Source organism: Homalodisca vitripennis, unplaced genomic scaffold (genome assembly GCF_021130785.1).
Source record: "Homalodisca vitripennis isolate AUS2020 unplaced genomic scaffold, UT_GWSS_2.1 ScUCBcl_6227;HRSCAF=13334, whole genome shotgun sequence".
Taxonomy (NCBI): domain Eukaryota; kingdom Metazoa; phylum Arthropoda; class Insecta; order Hemiptera; family Cicadellidae; genus Homalodisca; species Homalodisca vitripennis.
Window position 1 is genome coordinate 8604 of NW_025782340.1, and position 17538 is coordinate 26141.

The following is a 17538-nucleotide window of genomic DNA, read 5'->3' on the forward strand; positions in this document are numbered from 1 at the left end:
GACATGAAACCAACTGCATCAAATTCTGACTACCCTGCCTATAGTGAGTATCGTTTGAATATTAGAATTGTAAATTAAAAATAGATGCTATGTTGCATTAAATTAACTTTGAGATGTAGTTTTCATGAATTTTCTTCTTCTATTAATATTTTTTAAATGATATGGGGTTAAATTACCCTCTTATTTTCCCTCAAAACGGGATTTTTAATGGATGTAAATAAAAAGTGTTACAGTAACCCCATTTTGTGTATAATTTTGCATATATACCTTGCAAGTTTGAAATCAGAGTCACCAAACATTGTATGCAGTTATTGTCATTTTTGATCCCTTATCTATATAAAATATCTTATGTATATATAAAAATAATTGTGTGTCACAATGTTTGTTTACGCTAATCTCTTAAACCACTGATGAAACGATTTCAATGACATTTTGTAGATTATGTACTATTTTAATCCAACTTAAAAGACAGGATAATATTGATCTTGATTAATAAGTCCTTTAACTATAACAACATTGCATGTTTTATTGTTGTATGATGACAAGATTAACAAAGTTGAATAACAACAAAATCAATCTGAAGCTGTAGTAAAGGGTAAAATTTGAACGTAGCTAAAAAAATTTGGACAGTTAAAGTAAGACTTAGATATTAAGAAATATTAATAGTTTTGTATTTAGAAATTCAACAATGAAAAATTAGAAATAAAAGGATTAATGAAGTTAACTGTGTCTTTTAAATATATCAGTAATATTTATAACTTCACTGTATAAACAAAGTATTTAGACTGTTATAACAGATTAATGTTTGTTACAATTATTATGTAGTATTTAACTTAATATAATTATATATTCTTTTACATTACATTTCTTAACACTCTGTAGTCACTAAAATCTTTATCTTTCTATGATTAAGTTGTCTGTGATTAGTTATTTCTAAAAGTACTTTGGTGCTATTTTTAATTTTTCAGATCCTGAATTTTGGTTCAAAAAAGGAAGGGCTGAACTCGAAGCTGCTTTCCAGATTAAATGGAACAAAGGGGTTGCAAAGAATGTTCTTTTGTTCGTCGGGGATGGTATGGGGATCAACACTATCACAGCAGCAAGGATCTACAAATCATTGGAAAATTCTAGTTTAGTTTTTTGAAAACTTTCCTTCACATTGCACTAACTAAGGTAAAAACATATTTGAGAATATTCTGTGTGGATCACAAAGAAGGGTTACATCATTTCAATAATAACAATTATGTTTACAAGTCTCTATATGTTCAACTAATAATAAGCAAATTATATAAATATTTATGCTTTTCATGTTTAATCTAACTCGAATTTAAAACTTAGTTTTATAACATCAAATCAAATCAAATCAATACATTGTACTGAATTTAAAGGTTTTTTACATGTTACACATGTGTACTAGGTATATTTGTTTTGTTACACTATAAGTAAGTACTTATAATACAGGGCCAGGCAAAAGTTTGAATACACTCCTGTAAAAGTTAAATGGTGCAAGAAATCATTATGGTGCCTGTCAATAGGGGTGAAACTTTTAAGAGCTATTGAAACACTGGTGACCATCTTGGATTTGGTTAGAATTTTTCAAATGGGAAGGGAGGTTATATAACATCATCCTGAACTTCCTTATTCTCAGGAATCAAAATTTAAATATTCTGAAGCATATTCTGAGTATATCAGATAAGTTACGCATATCAATATAAATGTAACTTAGTTAAAGTTAATCAAACTTAATCACTAGTAAACATCCTACAAGAGCAAATTTTTTTAGTGCTTCCACAAAAACTCATTTACTCCAGGGAATAGCAAGACACTTTTACAAAGATTTATTGAAACATGTTATTTTATAATAAGGTAAATGGGGTTAAGTTAGTGTGTTGATTTGAAATGACCAACTAACTTAATCAAATAAGTGAGCTCTACTTCCTGTTGGCTTCAGTTTGTTATATGTGGCCCATTCATTCATCATGGCTAACTAATATTTGAGACATATACAAATCAATATATGTGTACATATAAACAGTAATGTAATAAAAATACTAGACTGGCTTAAAACTGTATGATATAATTTTTTTCACATAAAATTAAACTGAGCATATCATATTTTATCTAAAAATTATTTTCTGATACAATCATTTCATAATACAAAACACATCCTCAACTTATCTATTTCATTAACAAGTTGATGTGATATTAGTGAAATATCTTAATTGCTATGTAAGTTAAAGGAGGGTACATTAAAAAATAAGCCCTTTTAGTTTCTTAGGTTTGTTGTGGTGATATTAAAAAGCAACAAATGTAAATAGTATAAACCTTATAAATGGCAGCTATATTAGTAGTTTGTACAAGGTTTATTACAATTTATTTCCCCAAATGTAGGATGGTACATAATAAATATACTGTATGTGTGTGAGTGTGTGTAAATCCAAAAATACATTATCAATGCATCTTATAGATCATGTGTTTCAATAAATTGATTTTGGCATATACATTGTAAACATAACTCTAAACATAAAATTATTTTTTAATTGAAATATCTGGTGCAAAATTACTTTGTCTTTCAGCAAATTGCTTTGTTTACATATTTACACTACCTACGTTTCAAAAAGTATTTTTTGTAAAACAAATTGAAATTTTTATTAAAAGAATAACATCCAGAATTAAACTAGAAAGATTTGAAATGATACAAAAAGTTATTATACTTGATACATAAAATACACACTGGTATCATAGGTACAAATAGGACAGTGTATGATACCAATGTATTAATAACTTGGAAAAAAAGGTGGAAGGCAAAGATTTCATGTCATGGTATTGAGGGGACATAGAATGAGCCTCAAATCTGTTATGATTGCTAACAAAAAATTTCAAGTTGATAAGTAGAACAAACTGTTGATAAAATAAAGACAATAATGTTGTACACCTGTATTCTACATTAATTTTGTATTGAACACTGAAACTATTTCTCTGGGACTAACTATAGAATTGATGTACTCAGTAGAACTATTTAATGATTCAAATTTATTTTATTTAGAATGTTCATAAAAGTGTGTCACAAACTTCTGTGGCTGATAGTATTCATCATTAGTAATAAAAAATGTCCTATAAAGATAGGTCGAGAAATGTGACTTAGCTGATAGGTGCCATTTTGTATATTTTACAAAAAAATATCTCTACTACTAGTAAAGCTGCTGATACCAAATTTTGCATATAGGTTGTGAAGAAAAGATAAAACTAAAAACAATTCTGTGATTTGCTTTAATATTAACCCAAACGTATCCGCTTAAAATTGTTAAATTCAAATAAAAAACACCAGTATTTTGATAAAAAATTCCAAGATACCAATTATTTATCAAGTTTTATTACAATTACAATGGTACCTTTTTTCAATGCAATCCATCATAAGCAAGCACAACCACTTTAAAGATATGCTTGCACAAGCCGGAGCAACAAACATGCCGAAACAGATGATGGCTGTTAACTGACAAAAATATTAAAGTGCTCCCAGCTTGTGCAAGCAAAACGTTTAAAGTGGCCATGTTCACTTATGCATTGACAGATTGCATTTAAAGAATTACCATTACACAGTAAAAGACTGGTATTGTTTTTATTTTAACGTCCCATTCTTTTGTTAAACTTTAGGCAAAGCATACAATTATTTTTATAATATTTTTTTTTTTAATCACAACTCACTTGTAAAGTTTGGTAAATGTAGCTTTACTAACTGTAGTAATATATGTATATATATATATATATATATATATATATATATATATATATATATATATATATATATATATTACAAAATTTATTTCTTAACCTACATTTTTTGTTAAAAATTACGAGTACTACCAGCCACAGAAGTTGTTACACTCTTTTCTGAACATGCTGTAGAACATTTAAATAAACAAGATTTATAAATAAATGTAAAGCTGTAAGGTTCTTTCAGACATACTGTGTGGACAGGCAAGTCCCAGACTCATCAAGTGCTGCCAATGCACTGTTTTCTGGAGTGAAGACAAACTATGAAACTGTTGGTGTAGACGCAGGTGTGCCTTTTAACGACTGTCAAAAGTCTCTTGAGCAGCAGCAGCGGAGACTGAAAAACATTATCACCTGGGCCCAGGCGGCAGGCAAGGACACAGGTAACAAGTCGCAGTATATACTTTGAGGAACTATTATAATAATCAATTAAATCTTGTACTTAACATGTTTTAAACTTGTAGTTATAGTGAAAAACAGCTAAACAGTTTTTTTCTTTTGATAAAGATTTTATAGTTAGGGCAAAGTAAGATAAAGTATCATCCCATGTGTGGTGGCAGGGTAAATTTAAAGAGGTTTGTATAGTGGGTACCAATATTTTTCTGACTCCAGCCTGGCTATGTAAAGTAAAGTATGTATGTAAAGTTTCATGTTTAGGATAAGTTATATGTTAAAATTATTCCAAAGAAATTTATAATTAAAGTTCTGCCAAACTGATGCAATACTGGAGAAAATACACATGGAGAGAGCTCAGAAGGTGAGACTACCAACAATGGTCATACAGAAAAATATGTTACAAATCATCCCTAAACTTGTTATAATAATTTCATGACTCAACTATTAAAAGTAAAATAATTTATTTAATGTTCTTAATTTTTTTAAATTTAATCGGCTTTCAAATCCTAGATGTTTTTAGCTATATAATGAATAATATAATTTACATTTACAGTTCAATATTCCAGTATTAGTGCATACTCATTTTATATAAATTATTATTACACACACACATAACAGGTGTCTCAAAAGTCCTACCTCTATTAACTTATCAACAGAAATATATCAACTAATAGCCATGGCTGTTATAAGACTAAAAATCTAGGTTTATGGAATATACGAGAACTTCAACCTTAAATGGAGGACTGGAGGATAAGTTAAAATTTTTACATGTAAACCTCCATTGAGTGGTAAATGCCCCAAACCAGAAGTCTCTGTCTCAGTTCAATACTTTAAGCCTGTAAAAATTTTAGTTTTAAAAATATGCTGTACATAAATACTTTTGCTAACAAACTATCTGTGTTAATAATTAAATAATAAAAAAAAAAAAAATTTAGTCACAGTGATGTCTTAAACGGACGTTTAACAATCCTAATAATGCGGAGATCGACACATATCAGATGAGGAAGGTCAAATGACACTTATTTTACATAATGACTGCAGCAGATACACGCAGAATATGATGGAGAGTCATAAGTATCACTCAGTATAGAGACACAGTGAAGGTGTTAACTAAATTTTATTATAAACAGTTATTGTACAGTAGTTTAACATGTTGACTATGGAAGACACTTTAACGCACAGAATAGGAGGGAGAGTCATAAGTATCACTCAGTATAGAGCCATAGTAAAGGTGTTACGTAAATTTTATTATAGCTAACAGTTATTGTAGTTTAACATGTTGACTATGGAAGACACTTTAACGCACAGAATAGGAGGGAGGGAGAGCCATAGTTTAGAGCTGTAGTGAAGGTGTTAATGATAAATTTTCCTGATAGGAATATTTTCTAAATCCACTGTTGAAAGAACCATTAAGACTTTGTGAGAGGTGAGGATATGCACAGAACTGAAAAACAAAAAGATGTTACAAATGAGGACACTTTATTAGAAGTCCCTAGAAAGTTATATTGAAAAATTTCCAATCAACACTTAAGAGCTACTAGATGAAATTATGGGATGTCACATGAATCTGTCTGTAACATTTTGGTTAAAGCTCTATTCAATACGTCAAATTAACATTTGTTCAAGAACTAAACGGATATAATTTTGACCAATGTATTAAATTTTGTGAAATCATTATGATTATTATTGATAACAAACAAGTTATCTTAAATGATCTAATTTTTTTCTGATAAACTACAATATTATGCTAAATAGTACCATTAATAGGCAAAACTGCCTGTATTGGAGTAATGTTAACCCACATTGGGAAGTTGAAAATCACACCCAGTGTCCACAAAAAGTAAATTTGTGAGTAGAAGTTGTACAATATCAAATAATGGGACCATTCTTTATCGATGGTAATTTGAATACGGAATTATATCACGGTATGTTGCAACATAAAATATTTCTAGCACTCATAGTTACTCTGGAGACTCGTTTTCAAAAGTTTTCTGTTAGCAGGAAAGAACACCACCTCACATGAAAATAACGTTGTGCAGTAATTGGTATTAACTTTCCCTTAAAAATGGATAGATTTATTTCTTTAGGAATATGTAATAAAGTAAGAGGGCTATCCAGAAAGTAACAAACATTTTTTAATGGTGCAGCAGTGGGCTACAGCCGCCATCTTGTTGTCAAAACACTGGTGTTCAGTACGCATTGAGCTGTAGCGCGGTCTGTATATCTTTTACTTTTCTCACCGTGATTAATTAAAATGTGCACTGCAATTGAAAATCCCGCCACTTGTGAAGTGACTTCAGTGATAAGGATATTGTTGACAAAAAGCCATAAACCAATTGAAATCTATCGCCAACTATGTCAAGTTTATGGAAATGGAATAATGAGTGAAAGCAGAATAAGGCAGTGGTGTAATGACTTTCAAAATGGCCGCACCAATATTCATGACAATAGTCGTAGCGGTCGACCTAGCCTAGTGATTGAAGATTTGATGTTGAAAATAAACGGACAAGGTTCGTGAAAATCGCCGTTTCACAATGACTGAACTCTCGGAACATTTCCCTCAAATTTCATGAAGTTTACTTCATAAAAATGTTGTAAGGACGCTTGGATACTACAAATTTTGTGCTAGGTGGGTTCCAAAAATACTTACATAAGATCACAAAAAACACAGACTTGCTGCATCGTTAACTTTCCTTGATGAATACGACAAACATGGTAACGAACTTCTCGATCGTATAATTACTGGTGATGAAACATGGGTGAAGCATGCCTAATGTGAAACAGAAATGAAGTCTATGGAATGGGGGTAGACACACTCTCCAAAAAGACCAAGAAAATGTCTTCAAACTCTGTCAGCGAGAAAGATTAAGACAACTGTTTTTTGGGATGCTAAGGGTTTGATTCTGGTTGATTTTTTTGGTTGAGGAGCAACAATCAACGCAGAAGAAATGTACTGTGAAACATTGCAGAAGCTACGGTGAGCAATACAAAACAAGTGTAGGGGAAAATTAAGCTCAAAAATTTTGTTTTTCCACGACAATGCATGTCCCCATACAGCCAATCGTACATGACAAGTCTTGTATGATTTTGATTGGGAAGTGTTTGATCATCGCATTATAGCCCAGATCTGGCTCCAAGCGACTACCGCCTTTTTCCAGTGATGAAGACCTGGCTCGCAAGACAGCGCTTCGTTAGTGACGCTGAACTTAATCAGTGGTTAAGATCTCAGGCGGCAGATTTCTACAAAGCTGGTATCGAAAAACTTGTGTCACGTTATGATAATGTCTCTATTTGAACAAGGAATTACATTGGAAAATAGCCTAAGAATGTAGCTTTTTAAATGTATATAATAAAATGTTCCTACTTCAGTTGATTAATTTTTATTTTAAAATGTCTGTTACTTTTTGGATAGCCCTTGTATACCATAACAGCCATAAGATTTTAACCCGGATTAGTTACACACATTTACGTAACGCAATTTGTTGCACTCTGTCATTTTAACAAAAATTTAATAATTGGATGTTTAGAAAAATGACTTTGTGTTTAAATTATATTCATAACATGATTATTTATTTATTTAAATGTGAATGCGAATCAATGGTAACAGATTTTAAGGCCTATAAATAACCTGTTTACTCTGAGAACAAGTAACACTAAAAATATCACTGGAATGTCACAGTATTAACCATCTAATGATATTGGCATTGAATTATTAACTGTTGGATGAAAAAGGAAATCACATTTTTTAGTTCCAAAGTAACAAAAAAAACCATTAATTGCATTCAATATAATCGGGTGGTGTTGTTTTAACTTACTTCCAATGTCACTCCAACTTAAACTGATTTGGAAAATTCTTCACCTCTACTGTACCCTTACAACAACAGTCATGATTGGAAAAGCCAGTCTGTCCAAATATCCTTGTATAATGAACTAAAATGTTGAGCATTGATCAAAAAGAAGATGCATGACTTTCACTAGAAAATGACTTAGAAATTGAATACTACTAGAAGCCCTCTAACTCCCCGCCATTATTTAAAAAAAACACAGTGTCGAATTTTATTGTCGATTAGAGCAATGCCAGGTGACCCAAGGACAAATCTTCGAACATTTTGGTATGAATAGAAATCAATGTAGTAAACTGTTATAGTGTTATTTAAGTAATTTTTAAAAATTATTTTAATCAGCACATAAATAATAAAATACGTTTTGCTAATACAACTTTTTAATTTGGTATTCAAAAACTTTTTGTCATTGTTGTGCTTGTTATTCACAGTTAATAAAAAAATAATACAATAGCTGATACAAACAATATTTTAGAACTTCAATAACCTGCTGTTTTGGTTAGTGTCAACCTTTTAAGGTCAGGTGTGTGGCATTTCATTGTACTAATAAAGATATTTAATTTGATATGTTATTACCCTATGTACTGGTCTACTGAATACATTTTAAAATCGTTTTTCATGTGCAGTAAAATGTAAGTTTTGTAGCTCTATTTGCAATGGTTAAAATTATATTAATTCATCCTGAGACTCAAATGACATCCTGTAGATATCAAAGCTGATAGACCCTTAGCAACATTTAGCAAATTTATTGGTAGAGTTTAACTAGGAAGTAATGGCTGCATTCCTGAAATAAGGTATTCAAAAGAAAAATCTGTTTCAAAATAAATTGAACCAAGGAAGAAACTAAATATTCTAAATTAAAAAATGTTACAAAAATTAATGATTCAGTATCTTCCAAGAATTCAGAAAATTAATAATGAAACACAAACTGGCTGCACATTAAAACGTCACAGAATTTTAAGTTTACTCAATAACATTTACAGTAGAACCCCTCATATCCGGCCACCACGGGACCGAGCCCCTGGCCGGATAACGATTCGGCCGGATAAACCAACCTACAGTACACAGCACTTGACGAAACAAAACAATTGTACTGTACTGTACTAACCGCACTGGAAATAATCAACGAACTGTTTACAGGTTAAAACCTATTAGCTCAACTGAGGACAACACAGGAAAATGTAAACAAATAGATACACAAAAATAACGCAGGAGTCGTGGGAGACTAGTGCGTGCAACTGCGCGTCTGCAAGCCGTGGTAAATAAATTTCGATATTGGCTTCCGGGAAGTGGCCGGATAAACCGAGGTGCGGTAAAACCGAGGCCGGATATGAGGGGTTCTACTGTACACTCAAAGTTATGAATAAAAATGTCTGGTTTTAAAAGATTTGTTGGTCAAAAACTCAATTTTATTTATTACCCATTGAAGATTTTTAAAGCAAAAAGAGTTACAACCTTATAAAAATACTCTAGTTTTTTACATGTTACTTAATTCATCTGAATTCAATATATAGGTAGATATAGTTTTGGATATAATGATTTCACAAACGACTACATTTTAAAGAAAGTTTTGGTTTCAGGTTTTGTAACTACAACAAGAGTTACCCATGCTACTCCCAGTGCTCTATATGCACATTGTCCTAATAGGAGATGGGAATGTGAGGATAAAATGCCTTCTTCTGCTGCTCAGTGTAAGGATATCGCTCGTCAGTTGGTTGAAGATGAACCCGGAAAGAGCATAAACGTATGACATTAATCAGTTTGCCTCTCTTAAATTATGTGCTTTGCCACAAATTTGTTACTAGTCAACCTGTTATTTCAAGCTAAGGGCAGAAGCTTGTAAAGAAAGCAGCCTGTGCTTCTTTATATACTGTACCCTTAGATGATAATGCTACTAAAAAAATACTTTTTCTGTGTTCTGTTTACCAGATGAATTGAATATCGTTATATGCATATTATGTACAAAATGAAAATAGCCCTTCCATTATTTCTTAAAAAATTAAAACCATCTAAAAAGTAACTTTTACTAAAATTCTCTATGTTATATAAATTTTGCCAGAAAAAAAAAACATAATCAGTAATTATTAGTTAAAAAATTAAAGAAATTAATATTCCAAACATATATTTATTTATTTATTTATAATTTACACATGTTGCAATCGTAAAACAATTTCAATAGCCAACTTTTGAGTGTTCAAAAAACGTGTTATTGAGCTGTAATTAAAATAAAAGTGTGTTAGGGGCACTTTTAACTGCATTTTTCAAATTCAAGAAATTACGGATAGAATTAAAAATAAGGTAAAGTTCCCAGTAGATTGCTGTAAAATAATACTTTCTGAGATCCTAAGGAATTGACCACCCTGTATAATACAAAATTACCAAATACAAAAAAATATGGAATTTTATTAGTTACTCATTTATTGTAACTAATGATGAATATGTAATACGAAATTGAAAGATATTATAAATATCTCATTCAAGTAAACTTATACAGGAGCCATTGGTAATTTTTATAGGTTAATGATTATGGGTGTACGCACATAAGGGAGACACTCAAAAAGGGGTCTAAACACATATTTTATTTACTGTTCCAGGTGATAATGGGGGGAGGAAGACAATGTATGATGACCAACATCAATGTCTCCGAGAGTGACCCAAGGGACACATGGTCTTGCAGTAGGAAGGACGGAAGGAATCTGATTAAGCACTGGATTGATGAGAAAGAGAGGGAGGGATTGAGACATGCATATCTGAGTACAACAGATGATCTCAATAAACTAGACATTGACAATGTGGACTATGTGATGGGTATGTATTGTTGTAATGCATTTAAAGGTTAAAAAACATTTAATTATTATGAAATTTGCCTAGCGTGAGTCTTTTCTAAGATGTCTGTATTCATTAAAAAGACTAGCAAATAACTCAAGCCTGTCTATAAGAAGAAGCCTACTTCATTCCACTTAACCATATAACAAAATTGCTAACTATGTTACAATATTATTTACAAATGTAATCCTTAATCGTATACCGTAATTATGAAAATGAAACATATCTACAAAAATAAAATGAGTTCTACATTAAAGCAATTCAGATAATGCTTATTTTGTAATTAAATAATATACTTAAAATATTAAACAGACTGACTGTTTAAGGGATTGTATCTCTCCTGGAGTATGTAAAATTACAACTTGCAAAAGTGTATATGACTTAAATTATGAACAAAACAAAAATTTTTAATGTTTGAATTTTTTTATACAATTACAGCTGGAGCATTTTTTTCAAAATGGTTTAATTTATATTTTTAGTTTTTGATGAAAATATTTACTGATATTTCAAAAAGACGTCTATGGTCATAAAAAGGGGCTAACATTACATACATGTAATTGTTATTTTATTATTTTGATTAGTAAAATTTATAACTGTTACAATTTTAATCTGGGACCTGTTACAATATACATCTACTATGAGTAGGTACTAAAAGTATATAACTTGCAAGCCTTGATTATAAGTCTTTCTGACAAGATAAAATTTTTCAATGCTGTTAATTATTTCTGTTTGAAATCCCTTGACGTGTGTGCCACCTAGCGGCTAACGCTAAAAACACACACTATTAGTGACAAGTGAGCAGCGCCAAGCAGAGTGTCATAGAACTAATGCAGCGTGTACTGTTTAGAACTGTTAAACAGTGAGCAATGTTAACACATCCACGGTCACGCTTGCTATAGCCGTTTGCTGCAACCCTTGATTATTTCACCTTTGAAATTACACTTTAATTAAATTCAAATTACTGTGTATCATAATTAATTAGGAATACTGTACAAGGGTTTAAAAAAAGTTAACATCCAGCCGCGCATTTGGAGCTCCACATTTAACATGCAGTTAAAGTTTAAAACTAAGTTAAAAATATGAAAACCGCCTTAGCCCAGAAATATGATCCATTTCAGACACTCAGTTTTTTTCTCTCTTGATGCTAATGAATTTATAAAATATATCATATTCAATATAGAGTTTTCCATAAGAAACATAAATATAAATTATGATGTGTTAAGATGCACGATTCTATTGCCTTTAGTCACAATGTCCACAGATCAACAGTTGCTCATATAATGTAGAGAGCAGTAAACTGAAGAATCCACCAAAAATAAGTTTCATATATATAGGGTGTTTCGTGAGAGGTTGGCACAACTTCAGGATATGATAGTAGAAACAAAAACAAGCAAAAAGAATCATATGAACATATGTCCTATTTTGCTCCATTTAGTGTCTGTCTGTCCAAATGTGTCTTTTTATTTAAAAAATTGTATCTCAGAACCTGTTGGAGCAAATAACATGAAACTACAGTTATGTTATGTTAATTAAAAAGAAAATTTAAAAACCTTTCATCACTTTCCAGATAAAAATGGCGGCATTTAAAAATCTTTCAATTCGTTTAGAATTGATTGTTTCGAATACATCTAGGTGTATCAGGACTTAATTTACATCCTTTAAAAATATAAATTTGCTACAATTTGGCTGTTCAGACTTTTTATAAAACTAATACATTATTAGCATGTAAATACTTTTTAGTAACCTTTTTACTTGAATAACCCTTATAAGTTTTATCCTTTAATTTTGTAACTCTTGACAAGAACAAATAGTATATAGCACTGTATACATCTGTGAAAACTAATATGTATTATGAATTTTACTAATAGAAAATAAAACTCCTTAAAACTGGCATGCATTTAAGAATTTTTGAAGGATGCTCTCAGAGTTACAGAAGCTCTTCCTTCCATTGGAGAGGATAATTTAGATATTTTGAAAAAATAAGTAGGTTCCATTGATTTTGACACATTTCAGTTTTGTATGTTATCAATTACTAAAAATAGCATAGAGGGGTGGACTATTTGATCACTCTATTTACCATTTGTTAACAAACAGTGTAAAGGAATTTTCACCAAATGAATTAGGTTTATATAGGAATATTCGCTAATGGGCACTTGAAACTGGACCATGAAAGAGATCGTACACCAAGCGGCATGCCTTCACTATCTCAGATGACTGAAACTGCTCTCAAGGTCTTGCTCAAAAATAAAAAAGGATTTTTACTTGTGGTAAGTAGTTATTATATGTGCTGTACATTAGTATTTAAACTTAGTAGTTTTATATTTAGAATAAGGCATATCTCTGTTTTAAGCGACAATTGTGGATGTTTTTAGTTAGAATTGTTATTTAATGCAACATGCTTTTTCAGCAGCAATAGAATATAATGATGGATTTCAATACAATGATAATTTAATGCTTTACAACTATGACTTCTGAAATGGCAGTGTGACTTCTGACAAGTGTGAGCAGACACGGTTTTGAACATTAGAAAAGATTATGCTAATTTACAAATAATATTGTTTAATCTTATTTTGAAGTACATTGCAACGAAACCGTATCATCTACAAGGAAATAGTCCAGCAAAACAAGTGAAAGGAACTCTTTAGCAGACTACCTTTCTTGTAAAAATTTACAAATTAATCAATGAGAGAACATCCTGAATGATTCCTTGCAATGTGTAAGATATTATTTTGTTGTACACATTTGTAAACTTTAAATCAGACTTCTACTTCTATGCACAGTAAAATGTCATCAAATGGATGCTTGATGGCATTGGTTACAGACTTCTGGAATGATTTGTCTGAGAAAGCTAAAACGATCCTCTAGTAGATGAAGATAAAAGCCAAATCAAACTACACTTCAGTGTATCTTCAACATGAAAACAGTCACAATATCACATCATGAGCCCATACTAGATGGTAAGTATTCACGTGAACTAAAGATTACCATTTTACAGCAACCAACAATGGTAATATCTCAATTCAATAAAATTAGATTTCAAAATTATGAAAGATTATAGAATTGATGAGTACTCTGCATGAACAAGAGAATGAGAAAGCTTCTAAAAACAATTCATAATTTATGGTACAATTGTCTTCTTAAAATAGATCCCTTAATCTATTTAGAGACTTTTGTAGAGAATTAAGGAAATAACTACTGCCATCTGAATGAATTAAATTATCCATTTGAACATAGAATTGTAAACATTATATTTATAGTTTTGATGTATTCTTTTGGTTTTGTTTCAAGATGACTACAATTTAAACTTTTTTATGGAATTTCTTTCATTATTCTCTAGAATAGATAATTAATTACCATGTGACATATTTTCATGTTGTATATTACATTAAAGAAGACATGATACTGCACATGCTGTGCAAACTATGCCCTAAAGAAAACTTTCTGCTTCTAGGTTACAATGCAAGCTTTAAACTTACAGACAGCCGAAGTAGTCCTAGACTTGTCTGCAATATGTATCATGTGTTGTGTATTAGATGAATGTTATCAGAGACTCACCAGCAAACCAAATACACATGCCAGAAATGTCTGCTTTGGGACTGTAGTGTAATCTTTCATCAACTTCCTGAGAATCAGAACAGTTCTAGACATCTCCTATTGATTTCATGTTACAGATTAAGTGAAAGCAGGTATAATAGACTAAGGACGGTACTGAGGCTATGCCACATATGCTCTTGATAAAACTGTCTACTTCGAGGTTCCTGTACCAAAGCACAAGATTTTCACATGTATTATGTTGTGTACTAGGTGGAAGGAGGCATGATAGACCAGTCACATCACAGAGGTTATGCCAGGGATGCTTTAGACGAAACAATCTGCTTTGAGGCCGCAGTGCAAGCTTCGATCGATTTGCTGAAAGCCAGAGGTGTTCTAGACACATCACTTATCATAGTCACCAGTGACCATGGCCATTCTCTAGCTATAAATGGCAACCCTCCACGGGGGGAACAATATACTAGGTATTGTACACCTTAAATTCCTACATCAGACAATTTTACTTTTACATTAAGAAACAAAAAATATGTAATGAATTCACACTGAATCATCTGTGATACCAGGACTGTATTTAATATTATAAAGAAGAATTTTACATTCCCTTATATAATATTAATTTTCACTTCACTTCAGTATTTTTCTGTTTGTTTTACAACTTTTATAAGTTGAATTAAAGTTAATTCAGATATGTAACAATATCTACGAATTGTTCATTTAGGAATTTCAGAAACATCAAGGGATGATGGTGTGCCATTCACTACACTTTTGTATGCAACGGGTGACAGGAATAACTATCAGTTTGAATCAAGAGATGGAAAAGTGGTGAGAAAAGATCCCAGTCAAGAGGATACAACAAGATTTGGATACCACCAACAATCCGTGGTGGTGACCGATGAAGCCCTCCACGATGGGGGAGATGTGCCTGTGTATGCTATGGGTATGTATACAACATTAGACACAGTGGAAAGAGCAAAGCAATTCTTACAATCTTTACACACTTTAATTTGAGAAAATATTTTAAAAGACAATTTTTACTCAATTACATTTAAACAGTTTTATGGCACTATTGTTCTTGATGCCTTATCTATAGCACTCAGCAACTTAGAACAGAGAAATTAACTGTCAGCCATCAATATTTTCTTGTTAAGAAACTGACGTAGTAGCTGACCACTTGTTTTATCTAACTCAGAAAAAGTTATAGGTTTCTTTGACAAAACTTAAAACTATTTATATGTACGGTTCTTTTTTAAGTGTAGCTACTGTCTACAGTACTGTACTCTAGAATTACAATCTCAGGACAAATGTTTATACATTTATAACTTTGATTGTTTTATAACGTAATTACTGTACTTGTACAATTCTTATTTTATAAAAAATTACTTGTGTGAATTACTGTATCCCCTATTTCTGAGCGTTTGTTTTGAAAAGAAGCACTATAGAGTTCAAGTTAATAATATTCTAAAATTCTTAATGATCAATTACGTTATGTAATCAAGATTCAGACCAACAAGAATATTCAATTTTGCATATGTACCAACTCCGAACATATGAATAAACAATTTCTTCAAAGTCAAAAACAAACTTTTAACATTTACTCAAGAGGGAAGTAGTGACAATATCTTGAAAATTTTTGATTCAATATGTCATATGACTGGTGTTGCCTCAATTATTTACAAAGATCAGCAGTCTAGCATTGATTTCTTTCTACAGTTTGTCTACGCATGGTAATGTTAAACTAAGATCAGTATTTTTTAAACTCAGTTTTAATAATTAATGTTTTATTTTTATTAAGCGCATGTTTTAGAGACAACACGTTTGTTGTGATTACTGACTTATTGGTGCCACAATGATCTGGTATGATTTGTTTATTTTAATTGTAGATATGTGTCAGGTATCCAATTTAGAAAGAGATCAGATTGCAGATCTTGAAATGTAGAGTTTCTTGTATCACTGAGCAATGGTAAATGCACAAAAACATTGTTTCCTTCGTTAAAATGTCATTGTATTAATTTAAATAACAGGAATAATTTAATTCTGTTGGACCATTAGTTTGTATTTTACTTCAAATTAAAATAAACTTGGTAGTTTATGTAGTGAATAAGGATAGTACTAATGAAAAGCAATTAAATTCCAAATATAAAATAAATCAAAGAAATAAAGTTCCTTGCATTTGATAAGGTTATGAGTGAATACTGTGTATCTATAAATCAGTTTTCATTACAAGGACAAATTATAAGGAGATCAAAATTGGAAAAAAGTTTTTGTTTTCAGAACAGATTTCTCAATTTCCCAATTCATTACCATACCTAGTTAATAGAGGAAATGTAGTTTTTTCAAATTCAACCACTAGTTTTATTAAAGAATAGGGAGGGGTCAACTTATTGGTATTACTGAATAGAGATAAGTACAATTCATACATCTTGCTTTCAAATTATATTTAATCCTCAGAGAGATGGTCTTTCCTCACACAAAATTCTCTGTGCACATTGTTCTCACCTTTTAATCATTTCAATTACACAGGCCAATAAAATAGATGTATATTATGGTTCCTACTTTACATCAGTTTTGGGATTCAAAGAATTAAACAAAACTAGATTGAATATAAGAATATATTTTGTTGGATGAAACTCTGTAAAACATAACATTGTATTGTTCTAAGTTAATATGACACACTTTCTAAACTTAAAATAAAGAGATTCTGATTCATGAAACATGACCCTTATGATTTTCCAGGACCCCAGGCTCACCTGTTTCACAGGGTACATGAACAGACTTACGTAGCTCATGTCATCGCATATGCTGCCAAGATTGGTCACTTCACATCTAGTACTGCCTCATACACCACTTTTGGTCCTTTAACTATTTTATTAAGCTGTATTTTGTTACTATACAAATAAAAAATATGAACAACTTTATGTATATCATTTCAGAATCCACGTAAAAATTGATATAAACATTTAAAAGCCATTCCTAATGTAATTATTTAAGTCAGTTAATATGCTTTAGCCATTGTGTACAGAATTGTTTTCTTTTTTAATTGAAATTTTTACTCTCATAAAATTTGATCTGAATGTAATAAATAACTTTATTTGTTCAAACAATAACGTATTTTCAACATTTCAGGAGTTACACCTGGTGAATTTGCTGC

At 31.0% G+C, this 17538-nt stretch overlaps 1 pseudogene; it reads left to right on the forward strand.

The window, feature by feature from the left end:
* Positions 1 to 940: 940 nt before the first annotated feature.
* LOC124373714 lies at positions 941 to 17300 on the forward strand (annotated as a pseudogene).
* Positions 17301 to 17538: the final 238 nt, after the last annotated feature.